The 6472-nt window shown below is 30.7% G+C and overlaps 1 pseudogene; it reads left to right on the forward strand.

The window, feature by feature from the left end:
- Positions 1-661: 661 nt before the first annotated feature.
- On the forward strand, positions 662-4721 carry LOC112459646 (annotated as a pseudogene).
- Positions 4722-6472: the final 1751 nt, after the last annotated feature.

A 6472-nucleotide genomic window follows, 5' to 3' on the forward strand; every position in this document is an offset into this window, starting at 1 on the left:
AATGGTTTTTAATTCAAAAAACTTCTGATACCGGTTTCCAAAAAAATCGATATTAAAAGTATATGAAACTTAATAAAAATTCGGTTAATTGATTTTTAATTAAAAAAAACCGGTTTCCAGAAAATCGGTAACGAAAAACTATACACCCTATAGCACTCCCCAGGAAATTCTACCCCTATTTCATATACGTTTGGTAAAAATTCGGTCCATTGTTTTCCGAGATCATAGCGAACAAAAAAAATGCAAACCCTGTTGCTTTATAATAATAGTATAGATTATCTCTAATTATTCTTTTGATGGTGTTACTCAATTATCATGAAAACTTTCATCCGTGGTCTAAATAACTGCAAATAAATATACATATAAATAAATTTTCCAAATAAATGCATTTAACAATAACGGAATCATTAAATAATAATAATTGTCTGTGATTAATTTACATATTTAAATTCTCATTCAAATTAGATCAGCGTTTCCCAATTAAAATCATTCACTGAGCTTAATCAACGTTATATAAAAAAAATAGAAGTCTTAAAAATCTTCTTAAACATTTTTGCGTATATTATAATTATATTTTTAGAAAAATATATTTGTGAAGCATTTTAGAAATATAACATAACTTGCATGAATTTTTGTTTATCTATAATACACACATATATATGCATATATTTTTTTCTCTTATATTTTTAAGTACTTGGGATGTACTTCATATCCAATATCGGAGCATCTGGTGGCGCTCATCGACTTTGGAGTCACAAGTGCTACAAAGCAAAATTACCATTAAGAGTCCTACTTCTGATATGCTTTTATGCAGTTGGACAGGTAACTTTAATATAAATTTTATTAGCTACTACCTATAACAAATTTTTATGTATATTATATATAATGTAGGAGAGACCGGGGCAAACTCGACACGATTTTTTCAAAGGCAATTTTCAACAATTAATTAAAATTTTCAAGCAAATTTAATGGTACACATTTAAAGAGTGTTACTTTAGGTACAAAATTGCTTAAGGAAGTTTTCACGGAAAAAACGACTGAGGTTCAGACAACTAAAATTAAATTGTTGACGTACGAATTGTCAGGGGATCCAGATTGTTTTGTGTATCAACATTTACTATGTTTATGTGTACCAAATGCATATAGTTGCCTTTACTACTTCTTCATAGATGGGCCCGTGTGGTTGTGACAATTATATCATATATAGTTGCCGCACCGCCGCGCCAGCGCTGGCATCAGTTCTTTATTAATTATGTTGTTCTTAACCATAGGTATAGTAATCTCGGGGCCTATTACGTATCTTTTTACGGGGTAGAAATGCGAAAAGTGAGAGAATTCACTAGAGTATCTATTCATTGGTTAAAATTGGCCGCATTCAGGAAACTCAACTGTTGAGTGAGCGGTCAGTGATTCTTTAATATGATTGGTTCTTACCTTTGGTTCTTCTCCGGATCTAAGTGTAAGAACCAATCATAATGAGCGCTCACTCAATAGTTGTGTTTCCTGAACGCGGCCATTGATCAGTAAATCTGTTCACTTTTTGCATTTTCACCTTGTTAAAAGATACGTAATAGGCCCCGAGATTACTATACTCCCCCTCAACTACGGCAGTACGGCAGCACAACCACAATGTGGGTGTGACAACTACAGATATGGCTGTCCAAAATATTACTATTTATTGTGGTTGTGGCAACTACAATTCTGCATTTGATAACTATAAGTATCGATTTTTCCGTGTTGCTGTACGTCACCTAGTTTTGCCCCCAGGAAAGAAAAAGTGACGCGAAGACAAATTTTCAAATTGAAAAATGCCGGGGACAATTTGCCGGGAACAATTTCAGAAAAATTAATATTTTTATTTCAGATATACATTTATCGAATATTATAGCATTTATTATTTAAAAAACTAATATAAGAATACGAAAATTGTACGTCAGTATTCGTGTAAATAAAATAGTCCGATAAGCTAATATGTTTTTCCTAAAGTAGCATTTCCAATGATGAGGGAGAAGATGCTACCTCTGACTCTTCCCAGATTTTTCGCATCTTATACGATAAAATTGAAGAAGTTTGCACGTGTCACACATGTTATATAAACAATCCCTACATTAACAACTAGAAAACATTACAAAACCTATTAGATAATGAACAAAATATTAACAAAGTGGCATCTTCGACGGATTGGCATCTTTCTCCGAGTTACCTCTTTTTAGCACACATATTTAGTTTTGTTCGCGAGCCCTTTCTTCTTCTTTCGTTTTTAAATGCAAACCTTGCAATTATTTATGTGTTGTTTTATCTGTTTTTTGCAGTTGTATATGTAAATAACATTTTCATTGTTTGTTTTTAGAATTCGTTATACATTTGGGTAAAAAATCATCGTATGCATCACAAGTATTGTGACACGAATGGCGATCCCCACAATACCCAGCGCGGCTTCTTTTATACGCATATGGGATGGGTAATGATGAAAGAGCATCCGGAATTTATTAGAAAAAGCAAGCAGCTCGATTTATCAGATGTTTTATCAGATCCTGTCGTGGCTTTTGGAGAAAGGTAAATTTAATCAGTTATAGACTATGTACATTTTTTATATAGTTTACATTTCTATTATTTTTGAATAAAAACTTCAAATAAAGCAAATAGATATAAATATATGATAACATCTCTAGTGTGCACAGTCGAAGTTCGAAGTTCTCCGATATATCCGCACGTTTTTTGTTATATTTATTATGTCTATATCTACATATGTTTCTTTGTATAATTAGACATCATAGACGCTCCAAACTTTAACTATAACATTTATGCGATCATAACATGTTTGAGCATTTGTTATATTTTTATCATATATTTTTTTCTTTATTTATTCCTTTGAATTTATTCCTTTGTACAGTACAGTATTTTAATTTTTTTTTACACAAAACGTAAATTCTCGAAGATATTCTCTCTCTCTTTCTATTAAGTAATCTTTAGATTCAATTTTCAGATTTATAAAATAAATATATAACGCGCTAAAATAAATTCCGAAAAATCAGAGTTGCATTTTTACAGGTACTTCTTGTCTCTTCAACTTTTTTTTTATTTTATCCTACCTACGGCGGTACCAGTATATTTTTGGAACGAGACTTGGGGTAGAGCCATCAAGTCGCAAGTATTCATACGATACATGATTACTACGCACTCCGTGTGGACTGTCAATAGCATGGCTCATGCGTGGGGCACTAAACCATACAACAAGTGCGTAATTTAAATATATACCTAATCGCGATACAATTTACAATTTGCATTTTTATAGAGTTACATTCACACGAGGCAAAAGTAAATTATAAATATATTCATGATTTTAACATATTTATTTATTAGCAGATAATTTTCTTGCAACAAAATATTAAAATATAATTAAGATCTTCGTGAGGATATGTGAATGCATACTCAGTGATCTCAATTCCAGGCAGCACGTATGTCTAAAAAATATCGTATAAAGATGACTTTTCGACGTCTTTTAGAGATACGCGCAGTCTGAGATTTTTAATATCATTATAAGCAGAATTAATGTTTACTTTCATTATGAGAGATATTCATTTAATAACACAGTTTTTCTGCTTTTAGGAATATAAGACCGACAGACAACAATTTTGTTAACTTCGTGGCAGTAGGAGAAGGCTTTCACAATTTCCACCACGTGTTCCCGTGGAATTACAGGTCGTCAGAAAAGGGCAAATAACGCATTAAATTACACCACCTTCTTCATTGATACTTGCGTGAAATTAGGACTAGCTTATGATCTTAAGTACCCGTCCGCGGATCTCATAAAAAATGTCATACTGAAGACAGGTGACGGGATCCATCCCATGATGTCTGAAATACCGAGGCCGGAATTGTATTAAACAACGGATATATGTTAAAGACGCATAAACTATAATGATTTACAACTTTATGTTGTACAATTTTATGTTGTACAACTTTATGTTGTACAACTTTATAGTTTATGCGTCTTTAACATATATCCGTTGTTTAATACGATTCCGGCCTCGGTATTTCAGACATCATAGGATGGGTTCCGTCACCTGTTTTCGATATGACATTTTTTATGAGATTTGCGGACGGGTACTTAAGATCAGAAGCTAGTCCTAATTTCGCGCAAGTATCAATGAAGAAAGTGGTGTAATTTAATGCGTTATGGCCTTTTTCTGACGACCTGTAATCCCACGGGAACACGTGGTGGAAATTCTGATAGCCTTCTCCTACTGCCACGAAGTTAACAAAATTGTTGTCTGTCGGTCTTATATTCCTAAAAGCAGAAACTGTGTTATTAAATGAATATCTCTCATAATAAAAGTAAACATTAATTCTAAACTATATACATTGTACAATATAAGTAGTTGTAAATCATTATAGTTTATGCGTCTTTAACATATATCCGTTGTTTAATATATCTATGTAAAACATGCATAAATAATCTATGGAGAGGATCATCGAAAATTTATATTTTGTCAGAAACATCGGTTTTTATAATCTTCTATTTTGTCGCAATTTTATTTTCATGACGCTATTATTTAGCTTAGATTGATAATTTTTAAGACGTCAGAGAAATAAACATTATGCATATTGTGCGTTACTACAGTGAGCTAAATAATGTACTGCTTTTTATCGTTTAAAACCTCATAAAGAGATCAACGTAAATAATAATATTTATATATATTAATATTATGTGTCTGTTGTGTTTGTACAGTTAATAAATTATTTAAAGCTGAATTACATCTAATTTAATCTAGTTTAAAATTACCCTTTATTTCTGTAGGATTGTTTGCAAAAATACAGTTTAAAATAATCAATCAATCAATCATACAATTTATAATAATTTACATTGGTTTTATTGCTTACATGAGAAAGATTCGTGTAAACATAACGTAAACAATACCTAAATAGTTTATTTAGATACAATCTTGAAGTTTACGGCACAATTCTAAACGTTTCATCTTACTAAATCAGTATTTTATTACCAACAATAAAAAATTTATATATTTACATTAAAAGCTATAAAAACTGGAAAATTAATAATAATGTACAATACTTTAAATAAAAAATTTAGATTTAGTTGAGAAAATAATTTATTAATTACATATTATAATAAAACATTAGAAGACTGCCAATTTTGATGAAATTTTACAGGTATGTAATATTATATACTTACTAAATGTGATCGAAACCACTAGTACAAAGTTACGAAAATGTTTAGTTTCTGAGAAATTCAAATTTTAATTATTTAAACTAAATTAACGTTTTTCAAGATTTCGATATAAAAAAATAATTAGAATTTAAAAATATTTTGCTGACATTTATTTTATTTTATTAATATATTTAAAAAAATGTACGTACAGTGTTGTTAGAATATCGTATCGTAATAGGTATCGTATCGTATCGTATTAGGTATCGTATAAGGAAAAGCAAGAAATGGTAGATACTTATTAATTTTACGGGTCAATTATATGGTTTAATTTTTTTCCTACTTGAAAGTACAGCAATTATTCTTAACATAAAATGGCTCCACAAAGTGGATGCATAAGGCTCTGTTGAAAATTCACGAATAGTAGAGCTAAAAGTCACGCTGGCTGAATGTATGCGTACTATTACTTTTTTTCAATACATTAACAGTTTGCTGATATATATATATATAATGGTTCAAAATTTGGACCAAAACATACAAACATTATTCTATAATAAAGCAACTTTTTTGTGCACCCTTTACCGCTTGGCCCACTGGCCCTCAATTAATTAATTAACCCGCTCCTTTACTATTCGTGGATGCCCAACAGAGCCTTATACATCCACTTTAATTATGTTATAAATAGGATACAGTAGTAATATTAACGTGAAAAAAATAATATAAATAAAAAAAATAAAAACTGAGTTTTGTACAAATGTAATTTCTAAATATTTGAATTAAAAATGTTTTGTCAGAATAAATTAAGATCTTGTAATGTTCTTCTTTAACTTTGCATAAATAAAAATTAGCTTAATTTATTTATGTTAATATAAGCCAGAGCATTCTATGTTTTACATTTAATAGCTTTTAAGTGCAGATGTGTAGGTGATTAGCTCACAGCATCCTAAGTTCAAATGGAAGTACACTATAGCAGTTGCCTACGTGTGTTAAGTGTTGTTACGTGTGGACCAACGGTTTGACATCTCTTCTGAAAAACGAAGCGCAATTTTACCGCGAGTCCTCTTGTTAAAATTCTTGTGCAAGGGGGGAGGGAGGATAAAGTTTAAAATATTAAAATTCCTGTGATTGGATAAACTCGAACCCGATTCCTCGCGGTTACGCATCTGGCGCTTTATCACACTAGACCACTGCACTGCCACCCCTATAGTATTGAATGTTGACTACAAATAAATTTTTCTGGAAACAAGTAATATCTATCTGTTAAAAATAATGCAATCAAAATCTGTTTGAAAAAGTCCTATATAA

This window comes from Temnothorax curvispinosus, unplaced genomic scaffold (genome assembly GCF_003070985.1).
Source record: "Temnothorax curvispinosus isolate PA1 unplaced genomic scaffold, ASM307098v1 QBEX01001051.1, whole genome shotgun sequence".
Classification (NCBI taxonomy): Eukaryota; Metazoa; Arthropoda; class Insecta; order Hymenoptera; family Formicidae; genus Temnothorax; species Temnothorax curvispinosus.